The sequence below is a fragment of the Gopherus evgoodei genome, chromosome 2, assembly GCF_007399415.2.
Source record: "Gopherus evgoodei ecotype Sinaloan lineage chromosome 2, rGopEvg1_v1.p, whole genome shotgun sequence".
NCBI classification, from domain to species: Eukaryota; Metazoa; Chordata; order Testudines; family Testudinidae; genus Gopherus; species Gopherus evgoodei.
In genome coordinates, this window is record NC_044323.1 from 246,116,728 (window position 1) to 246,131,185 (window position 14,458).

The following is a 14,458-nucleotide window of genomic DNA, read 5'->3' on the forward strand; positions in this document are numbered from 1 at the left end:
TTAAATTAAACCCTTACAAGAAGAAGCATGACTAATGGGGACAGCAACTCTTGTTGTAGAAAGTGTTCATGAAAAGTCATAGTCCTAGCATAGAGATATCTTGCTGTTAGATGAGTAGAACAGAGAATGTACATAACATGCCACTAATCACAAAATCTATTACGTTTCATCCAACTTTCCCCTTTTGTTAGTTAGGGACCTGGATACATTCCCACTCACAACATTCATTACACATAAACAACAAAAGTGTGTTTAATGTCTTCTAAATATGTTAAGGCAGTTTCCTGCCGCAAAGTACTGAAAATCTAACTGGACCAGGGTTAAAGATGAGAGGAAGGAGATGCAATGAATAAGCAAAAAGAAGGAGATGATGTATAGCAGACATCTTACTGAGTCTACGACTTGTATGTTTTCCTCCACCATCACACTCAGCCATACACACCACACCACTTCCCCATTTGGCCCAGTGACTTTGGGTTTTTTTAAGGTGTTTCTGCTGGACATGTAGCAAAGATATTTGCTCAGCTCTGAAAAACAGGGCTTGGGGCAGGGCCGGCTCCAGGTCTTTTACTGCCCCAAGCAAAAAAAAAAAGCCAGAGTGCTGCCACCGAAGCAAAGAAAGAAAGAAAGAAAGAAAGAAAGAAAGAAAAAGTGCAGCCCCTTGAAAAAAGCCACCCCCAAAGGGCCGGAATGCCGCCCATTGAGCGGTGCTGCCCTAGGCACATGCTTGGAATGCTGGTGCCTAGATCCGGCCCTGGCTTGGGGAGCTCAATATCAGTCACTGACAAAGAATAGTTAAGACAATGAATTAACCATTTTTTTTTCTATTTGCAGATTGTCTATGAGCAATTCAGATTTTGTATGCATGTATTCATTATTCAAACTTATTCAGGTTTCTGGCATGAATACTCCTGCTGAATAGCTCAAAGTTTGTGTTCTTGTGAACGTTCGCTAATATTAACTTCAAATAAGAGAGGTGAAAACATTATCTAGTTTCTGCAAACGTATCTCCAGCAGAGTGGCTCATGAGGATGTTACTGAAAGGTGAAAACAAAGAATTTGAAGTTCAGGCCCAAATTTTCAAAAGATCGGCCTGATTGAAAAAACACCCCCACACCCTTTTGGTGCTCTGATCTAGGTATATAAATCCCAGTGTCACAGGTCTATAGTTACAGTATGCATCCCAAAATAAAAAAGAACAAAACTATGGAGCTCTGCAGAGTATTGGCCTTACACATACTATCCAGTTCATAGGTACAGATGATATAATGCTTTCTGATATAATATGGCCAGAAAATAGTAAGCTTTTAAACTTTTTAAAAAAGTTAACAGGGAGGGTGGTGGCAGTAGCGAACCTGCTTACTCCAAGGTAATGGTAATTAAATGAACAGCAGCATCCCTTTCTAGTGTGTGACCGCAGAAGTGAGAGTAGCTCTCAATGTACTCCATTTTATATGGAGAATACTCTTAGATCATAACAATGGTTATTGGGAGCTAGACTGTCACCTGACCTTCATTTTGCTCATGGGCCAAATTAGTATTATATTAGATTTGACTGAAAAATTGAATGACAAGTTTCAGGGGTAGGGATGTCTTTTCTCCCTCATTTTAACCAACTTTATTTATTTCGTGTGTGAGTGTATGGTTTCCAGTTAATTCTTGTTTACATAGAGCCAATCTTATCTGGATGCTTGTTATTATGTTTAACTTCCCAGATCATAGAATCATAGACTATCAGGATTGGAAGGGACCTCAGGAAGTCATCTAGTCTAACCCCCTGCTTAAAACAGGACCAATCCCCAGATAGATTTTTGCCCCAGATCCCTAAGTGGTCCCCTGAAGGATTGAACTCACAACCCTGGGTTTAGCAGGCCAATACTCAAAACCACTGAGCTAATCCCCACCCCAAGTATGTGCTAGATTTATATAAATATGTATTATTATGAAAATCTAAGTATTTTCTGTATTGAAGATGTTAATTAATCTTAAAATAATTGTTAGGGTTATCATCTTGACTTTGAAGCACCTAGATGTTAACATATTTGATTATATAACAAACGAAATTACACACATCACACTTCAAATAAAGGGGGATTTTAATACATCACTTTTCATGTCAGATAAAGGTTATTAAATGTCTATAATGGGATTGCACTGTAATCCACAGGTACAACTGGGATTCATGTCAAAGAATTCTTTCGATAGTTTTATTAAAAAAAACTTTCCTCTTACTTTCAGAGATTAAGAGGAAGGACAATATCTGACATACCTGATGGAGCAGCAGAAGGGATTTCTGTGGTTTTCTTTTATAGAACTGACAGTAACACTAATGGAAGAGTTGTGAGCTGAAGAGTTTTGAAAGGTTTAGTCTTTTCAGTTTATGTGTTTGTTTAGGATTTGCTTTCAGAGGAAAGTGCATACTAAGTACACACTCTTTTGCTTCTGGATTTTAGTGGATTCAGAAATCACTGGCAGCTGATACATCTTTATGGCCTGGGTATAAAATGGAATTAGTTACGGTTGATATGAACAGTAGCATTGCAGATATTTCTGAGATAATGGTTGGTATTAAATAAATAGGTATTTTGAAGCCTTTGATACCGTTAACTTGCTAGCTTCAGAGAGGAATAGGAAATACAACATCTTTTACATGTACAAACATTATTTTCATACTCAGTTTTGTAATGAGAACAAAAGTTAAGAAATCAAAAGGTGTAAATCATCAAAAGATAGCAAGTCAGTTTGTACTAGGCAACTGGAGATGATGTACAGCTTGCACTCTATTCCTGGAAATCAGCATTGCCATTACAGTCATGAGCTGGTCTGCAACATACACTATCAGTGTTACTTAAATCACATAAATCCAAAATTAACCTCTCAATTTGAGAGTTCTGTGCAGGGTGCTGCCTTGCTCCTTTTCTAGACCAGCAACCAAAGCTAAATCATATTCTAAGGGTCTGTTTTCTCCTTGACACGGGTGTGTAACTCTTAGTTATGTTAATTCTGTAATTTATAGCTTACATTGGTATCACGTTCAAATTAATCCACTAAGACCAACAATCAGTTCCCTGCTTTGCTATTTATTGCTAAAATGGATGGTGAGGGAAAATTAACAATTAAAATGTTGTCATGGGCTGTTTCCACTATTTTTATCATCTGGGATTTGTAATACGGTGCACAGATACTGGGTAGTATGGTATAAATGCTCAGATTAAGCCTGTTCCAAAGCTCAGTGAACCCACTGGAAAGACCCCTATTGACTTCAGTTGGCTTTGGATCAGGCACATTAATAGCATCTGGATGAAACCAGATGATTCTCTTTATTATCCTAATTCCTGGCTTCCCAATGATTTCCCTTGTGTAACAAACTAATACAGCTTTCTTTTGTGCTAATGGAGGGAAAAGTAGATTTAGCAGTAGGAAGAATGCACTATGAAAGAACCTTTTGTGCTAGTGCACACACCCAGTACAATAACAGATAAGAGGGAGGCCATCTGCAGAATGATTTTACTAGATATTTCATAAGAATTTAGTAGGCTCAGTTCCTCAGAAAGTATTTTCAATAATGTTTCCACTAGGCTCTTATTATAAACAAAACACTGTTAATGCTGTTTTAAGTTAGTGGAGCAGTAATTGGAATATATAACAGTTCTAGATTTTATGGTTTAGGTACATATAGCATCTTAATTCTCCCCCCTGGCTTGTTATAATACAAATAATTTTACATTCTGCATAATAGAAGCCATCTCATATTTCATAGATTCAAGTATTTTTGGTATCTATAGTCATTATCTATCAAACTTCATATCTGGCCTAAAGATCATTTTTATTTTTCAGAAGGACTTTATAGTTTTCATACATTTTAAAGACAGAAGAGTCCATTATTATCATGTAGTCTGATCTTGTACATAACACAAGCTGTAGAATTTCATCCAGTAATTCCTGCAAACTCAAAACTTCTTGGTGAGCTGCAGTATATTTTTGAGAAGGGCATCCAGTCTTAATTAAAAGACTCCAAGTAATGGAGAATACATCACATCCCTAGGTAGAGTGACCAGATGTCCCATTTTTAAAGGAACAGTCCGTTTTTTTGGGACTTTTTCTTATATAGGCTCCGTCTCATTTTTTTCACAATTGCTATCTCATCACCCTATCCCTAGGTAAGTTGTTACAATGGTTGGTACCCTCACTATTAAAAATGAGCACCATATTTTCAGATTTCAGCCATTAGATCTTGTTATGTCTTTGTGTGTAAGATTACAGCATCCATTTTCAGCATGACATCCCTATCTCAAATGAGCCAGGTTTTTTCCCTCTCCTCCTTATTGTGGTATCCTCTTCTCACTGTCCTTGTCCAGCAGTAGCAGCAACTTTCATTAATTGTTCATCTTACTGCCTATTCAAGCTCAATATGTAAGAGGAGCATTAGAAAATAAGAACATCTAATGCAAAAGTCACTTTTGGCAAGAATTCATATAAAGGTATACAAACCTCTTTGTTGATGGTGCAGAATACAAGAAGACAAGCAACTGAGTAAACCTAAAAAAAAATTCCATGTTTGTGAGGAATCAATTTTAACAAAAACTGGTCCAGAAACCTTTGCATTAAAAAGTATATAGAGAACTAAAGGAGAGCAACCTATAGTTATAGTTTAATTATATATTGTAGCATAGGTGCTGGAACTAGAGGTGTTGAGCATGTGGCTGCACCCCAGGCTTGAAGTGGTTTCCATCATATACAGAGATTACAGTTTGGTTCAATGGCTCTCAGCATCCCCAATATACAAATTGTTCCAGCACCCCTGCATTGTAGCAGATAAACAAGTACTAGATCAGCAGTTCTCAAAATGTGGGACGTGACCCCATTGGATGGGGTCCCCAGAGCAGAAATCCCCAGACTGGAGATCTGGGGTTAGCAGTGGGGCTGAAACCCTACCCCACAACTCTGGAGGTGGGGGAGGGGGAGGGGCTGAAATCCCAACATGAAGCTTCATGGGAGGAGTTGGATTTTGTAGATATGGCCTTGTAATGAATATCTTAATGTAAAAAACTAACTGTTCTGAGTAACACAGGGCACTGGGCTCGTGGTAGTAACTTTTCTTGTCAGAAGGGGGTCGTGGTGCAATGAAGTTTGAGAAACGCTGTACTAGATCATTACTTTATTTCTTCTGAACTGTGGCCATGACACATTTTTGAAATTTTAAAGAATAACTGTTCATGAGTTGTCCAAGCACAAGTAAAAGGGGAAATCCTGCAGCCTTCTATATCCACGGGACTACTTAATATGAATAAAATTACCCTTGATCTCAATGGCTGCTGCTCGCTCAGCACTTTTTAAAAACGCTCACTTGTTTAAATGCCTCAATATAGACATAGCTATCTAATTGAAGGTTCCTAATCTTGAAATTCTTTTACTTCATTTATATTTATTTTGTTCAATTATTTCTTTTTAAATTAAAGTAGCTGGCTCATTGCTAAATTTAGGCTTTAGTCTTGAAAACACTTAAACATGCTTAACTTTAGTGCTTGAGCAGTCTCATTGACTTCAGGTGCTTAAAGTTAAGCATACTGATACGTTAACTGTTGTGACTCCCTCATTTTCTATTATCTATAGATAAACTGGGTCAGATCCTCCGTTGGTGTAAATTGACATCACTTGTTTGAAAGGAGCTACATAGTGATTTATACTAGCTGAGGCTCTAAACAACCACTTAAGTGCATCATGAAGCTTGTTCCATCTTTTTTACAGCTGGTATTTGAGCTACTCACTAATTCTGAAATTAGAGCTTAAGCAATACAAAGACCTAGACAATCAGATTTTGATTTTTAAGTTAAAAGGGTACAGCTTGCTACCATCATGTCTGAAGTTTTCATATAGTCATATGTCTATTAGCCCTCCCATCCCACATCATTCTTTTACATTAAGAGAATAACAGAAGATTGTTCTCCTAAAAGGTATCTTCTCTCAGTGATTAGTTTCCTAGACCATCTCAACACATATCCACACATCAGATTTTCCTAAATGACTTAACTGCTCATGAAAGGAGCTATTTGACAACCCTCCAGACGTTGGTCCTCTATCCACAGAAGGTAGAACATAGAACAGGAGGTATAAAAACATATTCTTTCTCTCTCTCTCTCTCTCACACAAACACACACACACACACTTCTGTTCTGAGAGGACCACCTAACAGGGCAAGAAGGTTGTTTGCTTTCTCTCTTCACTCACCCCTTGGCAAAGGTGTCAAGCTACATAAGAGTGCTTGCTAATATTGTTGGTTGTGGGACTGTTGACACCTTTTCACTAGGAGTTGGACTGGCAGAGAGAATTTCACAAGGCCACCAAATAAGCTGTCAGTCTAACAAGTTTCAATCATTAACTACAAGGTCTAACTCAGCCTTGTAACCTGGGGCTGAATGGCTATGTATGTTATTACCGTTGCCCTAAGTCATCTAGTCATCCTTTAATAGTTGTTTAAATGATGAATGCCATCTGAAATGTTATTTATCTGCCCTACAGTACTGTGTACCTTCCATGTTAGTTCAAATAAAATGTGGCAAGCTGATCATTAAAGTTTATTTTGTGTGTACTCTTTCACATGTCCATCTCATCAAGGTTCACTCAGTGATCTGTGAGGCAAGCAATTCTGCCTGTCAGCTTTCCTCACACATCCAAGAAAAATGAGCACAACAGAAGCTGTCTTCAAGCAATATTCACTTCTGATTTGTTACTTTTCATCCCAGACTTGGGCTATGCCCCATTACCTCCTATACACTGTTACAGCATTTGGATCTGTCAGGAAAAAAACATAGAAGGAAAGAAATTTTCCAGTGATATTTGCAGTGCTGCAAATAGGGAACATATTGCACTTGTTTAATGTTTTACCTATACAATTCATAGTTAAAATCCTGAAGTTTTCTAAAAGATTGTAGGGTCAGTGTTGTACTGTTACCTATCAAAGAAAAAGTTACCCAAGAATTAAAAGTAAGGTCTACAGTGACTCCAAGTATTTAAAACATGATTATTTGCAAGCAAAACCATGATTATTTGCAAAAAAAAGAAAAAGAAAAAGAAAGAAAAGACTGTAATAACTGTACTAAGGACTGGAAAAATTGTCACAGATTTGTAATGCTGCAATGATGCTGCATCCAGCAGACACTAAAATGTCTATTGCTGGTGCCATATCATGCATTATCTTGTTGAAAGTTCTTTAATCTCTCATAAAAAATTATCTGATCCCTCTTGCAAAATACTTTATAGTAGTAATTGAAATCTTTTAATGTGTATGGCTGCTTTTCATTATGAAGACTCCATCCCAGCTGGGAAACCTTGACCCTGAATAACCACCTTGACTTACTGTGCTGATGGGGAATCTTCAGAAGTAGCATCAGTATCCTCTTTCTACCAGTACTTGTGACTGTCACCATTTGCTGAAAAATTTAGAGTAGCCTCAAGGAAACTGTTTCCTTGTTTGCATATTTAGGAATCATTAACTATGATTTTTCCAGTTAATATCAGTGGATGACAGTTTCAGCTTATCCACTGAATGATAGCACTATGAAGCATCCTCTTAATGATAATAAATTTCTTTCATCAGAGTGGTAGGATGTTGTACAGGTCCACTCACGACTATGGATGCTTTTATTAATGGTGAGATGCACAGTGTCACAAAGTCCCATTCATTCCTTTTGCCAGTTGCAAAACTGGGGCCTTAATTTCTTAGAGTTATTCTCTACCTAGCTAATCACAACCCATACTTACCTGGGGAAAGGATAGGGTTTGAATTGTTGGAGCTGAGCTTAAAGTATCATCTACATTTTTTCAGCATTCAGAGAATGAATCATGCATGTGACTTACCATGATCATGCTGCCATCTACCATTTTTCACTTGACTGCAGACTCTTTGCCATCCTGTTTCTGCATCTCACTTTGTGAGCCATTGTTTATGGTAAGCATGCTCTTCAAAGACAAAGCACCAGATCAATGCACTACCTAGAGTCTTGCAGATTAGCAAGTTTTTCTTCATTCACCACTTTAGCTGCAACCTCTTCCTACAGGATGGCTGGAGGATCTGCTCCCCTCTTTATCCACATTGTTTGCAGTCCTGCCAAAGTCCAGACAGTTTGTGTGTCCCTCATGCCTCCTCCCCCATCACACCCCTTCAGTTATCTGCATTTTGAGGTGCAATTAATCCTCCTGAATGTCACAGCCTACTGTGATGCTTGCTGAATCATAGAATCATAGAATATCAGGGTTGGAAGGGACCTCAGGAGGTCATCTAGTCCAACCCCCTGCTCAAAGCAGGGCCAATCCCCAACTAAATCATGCCAGCCAGGGCTTTGTCAACCCTGACCTTAAAAACCTCCAAGGAAGGAGATTCCACCCCCTCCCTAGGTAATCTATTCCAGTGCTTCATCACCCTCCTAGTGAAAAAGTTTTTCCTAATATCCAACCCAAACCTCCCGCACTGCAACTTGAGATCATTACTCCTTGTTCTGTCATCTGGTACCACTGAGTACAGTCTAGATCCATCCTTTTTGGAACCCTCCTTCAGGTAGTTGAAAGCAGCTATCAAATCCCCTCTCATTCTTCTCTTCTGCAGACTAAACAATCCCAGTTCCCTCAGCCTCTCCTCATAAGTCATGTGCTCCAGCTCCCTAATCATTTTTGTTGCCCTCCGCTGGACGCTTTCCAATTTTTCCACATCCTTCTTGTAGTGTGGGGCCAAAAACTGGACACAGTACTCCAGATGAGGCCTCGCCAATGCTGAATAGAGGGGAATGATCACATCTGTCGATCTGCTGGCAATGCCCCTACTTCTACAGCCCAAAATGCTGTTAGCGTTCTTGGCAACGAGGGCACACTATTGACTCATATCCAGATTCTTGTCCACTGTAACCTCTAGGTTCTTTTCTGCAGAACTGCTGCCTAGCCATTCGGTCCCTAGTCTGTAGCAGTGCATGGGATTCTTCCGTCCTAAGTGCAAGACTCTGCACTTGTCCTTGTTGAATCTCATCAGATTTCTTATGGCCCAATCCTCTAATTTGTCTAGGTCACTCTGTATCCTATCCCTATCCTCCAGCGTATCTACCACTCCTCCCAGTTTAGTGTCATCTGCAAACTTGCGGAGGGTGCAGTCCACGCCATCCTCCAGATCTCATTAATGAAGATATTGAACAAAACCAGTCGCAGGACCGACCCTTGGAGCACTCTGCTTGATACCGGCTGCCAACTAGACATGGAGCCATTGATCATTGCCCATTGAGCCCGACATTCTAGCCAGCTTTCTATCCACCTTATGGTCCATTCATCCAGCCCATACTTCTTTAACTTGTCTGCAAGAATACTGTGAGAGATGGTATCAAAAGCTTTGCTAAAGTCAAGGAATAACACCTCCACTGCTTTCTCCTCATCCATAGAGCCAGTTATCTCCTCATAGAAGACAATTAGGTTAGTCAGGCATGACTTGCCTTTGGTGAATCCATGCTGACTGTTCCTGAACACTTTCCTCTTCTCTAAGTGCTTCAGAACTGATTCCTTGAGGTCCTGCTCCATGATTTTTCCAGGGACTCAGGTAAGGCTGACTGGCCTGTAGTTCCCCAGATCCTCCTTCTTCCCTTTTTTAAAGACAGGCACTACATTAGCCTTTTTCCAGTCATCCAGGACCTCCTCTGAATGCCGTGAGCTTTCAGAGATAATGGCCAATGGCTTTGCAGTCACATCCGCCAACTCCTCAGATGCAGTGCATCTGGCTGCATGGACTTTGCTCATCCAGCTTTTTTAAATAGGCCTGAACTACTTCTTTCTCCTCAGAGGGCTAGTCTCAGAGCTGATCTCAGAGGCAAAAAAAGCATTGAGTACATTAGCTTTTTCCACATCCTCTGTCACTAGATTGCCTCCCTCATTCTGTAAAGTGCTTACACTTTCCTTGATTTTCTTCTTGTTGCTAACATACCTGAAGAAACCCTTGCTAGCTGCAACTCCAAGTATCATTTGGTCTTCCTGATTTCACTCCTGCATGCCTAAGCAGTATTTTTATACTCCTCTCTGGTCATTTGTTAGCTTCTTTTTTGTGCTGAAGATCAGCAAGGATTTCACTGGTAAGCCAAGCTGGTCGCCTGCCATATTTCCTATTCTTTTGACACATCAGGATGGTTTGTTCCTGCAACCTCAATAAGGATTCTTTAAAATACAGCTAGCTCTCTGCCTCCCTGTTTGACTGCTCTCCCAGCCCTCATGGAGCAGCAGAGAAGGAAGGAAGTGGCATGAGCAGTATCTCTGACCCACAAGCAGGGGAAGTGAGAGGCTAAACTGAAGAAAGGGGGACACAGGACCTAAAGGGAGAGCAGAAGCCACTAGAAGTAGATAATGATGGACAGGAACATTTGGGGGACGGGCTGGCGAGAAAAGAGGGATAGGACCGGACTAATGGAGGGGATGATGGCTGGTCCAGGACTGGGAAAGAAACTGAAATAACAATGGGGGATAGGAATTGAAGCAAAGACAGAAAGTGGGTGAATGAATTGGGGAGTTAGGGAACAGGAACAATGAGGAGACTCTTTCCCATACCACCTCAAAGATTCCCCACTTATTCCAAAGCCCCAGCTATGGCAAGGGCCCTCTCCCATCCTATCATAGTCAACCCCCTCTCATACTCTTCCAGTTCATTAAACAAGCTCTGTCTCCAGCTTCTGAAGGGTACAAGGAAGGTCTTGCTTCCCCATGACTTTCCCCATTGCAAGAGAGAACACTGTTATGGAAGTCAGTGACTCGTTGCCTTTGTGAAATGTCACCAAGCTGCACAAAAATCAGCAGCTGCGCCTTCATGAAATATGCTTGATTTACAGATGTGGCCTAAAAAGGAAGAAAATAAGTCAAAGCTATGTGAAATATCTCCTGCTTTCCCTTTAGCTCCCGTGTCCACCGTCTTTCGAGAATTGACTGAGATTTCTTCAGCCCAGATTTCTCAGGGAAATCCTTTTTTGTTTCAAAAAACTACTTCTGCAGCAGTTTCCCATAATGACACTAAGAGCAAAATTCTGCCTCAGGCCAGGGGGAATGAAAAGGGAAAAAACACTCCTGCCTTTACTGAGAATAATTTCAGATGTACAAACCCACATGCACATGCAGTGCTCTTATTATCACAACTCAGCAGCCTGCTCTTCACTTGAAAAACTTCACCAGTACCACACAAACCTCCAGCAGTGCTGGGTTTCCAGTTACAACAATACAGTGCTATTAAAAAAGGAACAAGTCATTAAAAAAGCTAATAGGGAATCTCATTAAAGGGACCCGAATAGCAAACATTTTAAGTTTAAGGAGTAAGAGAAAAGGCTGAAGACAAAGAGGTATAAGACTATTGCTCTTCATAAAAACCTGTCCACATCACGTGAATCTGCCACAAAAACCACAGAACCCTTTAAAACAGCATCAGTACACCTTTAGATAAAAAGACATTTCTCCTTCAAAATTGCCCTAGTTATATACTTCAGTATAATTCCAATTAATCAGCTGGAATTCTTCAGTTATGTTTCCATGCAAGCTAATAAACTTAAAATAATTAAAATCATAGGATGTCAATTACACAGCACTACAAGGAGATTCAAGGTATAACCAAGCCACTTCAAACATAATGAATTTACTAACCCTATTACAGTCTCAGCATTCCACCTCTTAACGCTCTACAGTGAGAGACAGATCCTTTGGGGGCCCGGTGTATATCTTAGAAAGCAGATGGGTGGTAGCAGAGAAAAAACAGCTACCCTCTTGCCTCCTAATTCATTAACATGCAGCTAGGAGGAAAGATTATAAAAAAATGATGTGTATATAGCCCTGGAAGTGGAGGAGAAAGAGGAGGGGAGAAACCAATGATGTCAGTGTGAGAGCTGTGGCAATTTCTTGCCATATCCTTGAGAAACCTTATTGAATTAAAGTTTATTTATCTTTGGGATTGTATTAAATGAATGGTTTAGGTATTATTGTGACCTAGGATTGTATGAGTAGCGGTTCAAGGGACTATAATGAGTAACACACCAGACAAGAATAGACTTTGGGAACAAAAAAGTGTTACGTGGTTTTCCTAGGGAATATCTAGGTGGAGATGAATACAAATTCCCCAACTCTGGTTATGCTATGCCCTGAGGAGTGGGCCATTGTCTGCAGGTCACCTTTTACATGAGGCCAAGATCAGAGCCCTAAACTATACAAAGAAAATACTGAACTATTCATGGTTGTTCTGGTTCTGAATCTGAGACAGTGATGAACTTGTAACCATAGGATAACCCAGTTTACACCTACCCAAGCCAGAAGTTGGAGTTGGGTTGTGTCATAAACAGATGGTTAAGGGTTAATGTCTCTTTTACCTGTAAAGGTTAAGAAGCTCAGTCAACCTGGCTGACACCTGACCAAAGAACCAATGGGGGGAAAAGATACTTTCAAATCTTGGTGGAGGGAAGTCTTTGTTTGTGTTGTTTGTTTTGTTCGTTGTTCGCTCTTGGGGCTAAGAGGGACCAGATGTACATCCAGGTGTTCCCAATCTTTCTGAATCAGTCTTTCATGTTTCAAAATTGTAAGTATAGCCAGGCAAGGCGAATTAGTCTTATGTTTGTTTTCTTAATTTGTAAATGTGTCGTTTTGCTGGAAGGATTTTTACCTCTGTTTGCTGTAACTTTGAATCTCAGGCTAGCGAGAGGGGAGTCTCTCTAGGCTATATGAATCTAAGTACCCTGTAAGCATTTTCCATCCTGATTTTACAGAGATAATTTTTATGTTTTCTTTCTTTAATTAAAAGCTTTTTTTTTTAAGAACCTGTTTGATTTTTCCTTGTTTTGGAATCCAAGGGATTGAGTCTAAACTCACCAGGGATTGGTGGGGGGAAAAAGAAGGGAATGGTTAATTCCTCTTTGTTTTAAGATCCAAGGAGTTTGGATCTGTGTAGCTTCCCAAGGCAACCCAGGGAGGGGAAAGTCTGGGGGGGGGAAAGGAGGAGGGATGGTTTATTTCTCCTTGTTTTAAGACCCAAGGGATTTGAGTCTTGGGTTCCCCAGGGATGGTTTGGGGAGAACAGAATTGTGCCAAACACTATATTTTTGGCTGGTGGCAGCGTACCAGATTTAAGCTAGTAATTAAGCTTAAAAGTGATCATGCAGGTCCCCACTTTTTGGACGCTAAAGTTCAAAGTGGGGAAAAACCCTTGACAGGTTGACATCCAGGTAAGCTTGTTCTCATGCATATTGTTTTAATATGTTTCCTCTGTCATGCTTTCCCCTCAAGAATAAGTGTGTTTACTTATAAAGAAATCTAGCTTAGTAGGGATATCACAGTGTAGTCAGGGAACTGTGCACTCTAGAGGCAACATGATCATGAAAGAGAGAGATGTGGGTCTCTGCACAATGTCTAGGAGCTGGAAGCCTAAAGTGGATGCCCTTGATGGCCCACATGGGGAATACCAGTGCAGTTACTCTGAACTGTGATGGTTGGCCTACATGTTTTTGAAGGGTAAGAATACTAAGGAAATAGAGAGAGACAGAGATTGTTGTATATGAGAAGTGTAGGCATTGTGAGATGCAATGGGATGATGTTAAGAAGAGAAATATTTAGGCTGATTAGTGAAAGAAAGAAGTTTCCTATAATAAGATGGATTGATATAGAAAGTTGTGTACCAAGAAAAGTAAATCTCCTCACTTAAAATGCACAAAATGCTACAATGCACACTATAAAGGAGAGAAAGTGACCAAGTAGAAATGAACATTAGTGAACTGCAACATGAATACTCCCAGAGCCAGGAAAGAGAAAAAAACAGAGAAAAGGGAAGATGTAAAGGTGGGATCTGACTGGAATAGAGTCGCTCCACCTGGAGCTCCTTCCTGTAGCAGGCAGTGGCATGACATGCCTCAGTTTCCCCTCTCAGGTTACTCAATAACTTCACTTTGGACATCTTTGCCTCAATACTAGCCTTCCTTGGGCTCACTTATTACAACTGTGGTTAGGTGTTGGGCTGCGTGTGTGTATGTGTTCTCCCTACATAGCATAAGAATGGCCGTACTGGGTCAAACCAAAGGTTCATCTAGCCCAGTATCCTGTCTACTGACAGTGGCCAATGCCAGGTGTCCCAGAGGGAGTGAACCTAACAGGCAATGATCAAGTGATCTCTCTCCTGCCATCCATCTCCATCCTCTGACAAACAGAGGCTAGGGACAACATTCCTTACCCATCCTGGCTAATAGCTGTCCCAGCTCTGCACAGACAGTTGACCTCAAACGAATCTCCCAATGACCACAAAATCCATTAAGGTCCCAAGGCAGCCACCCAGGTTCATTGTCGAAGAAGCACGGTACTAGTGTCCTGCAGACTCTACTGGACCACTAATTCATGTATGTCCATTACCATAGACGCTGCTCAGTCACTGGCGGGACTTTCCACTGTGCCCTAGGCTGGCCAGAGATAATCCCTCTGAGAT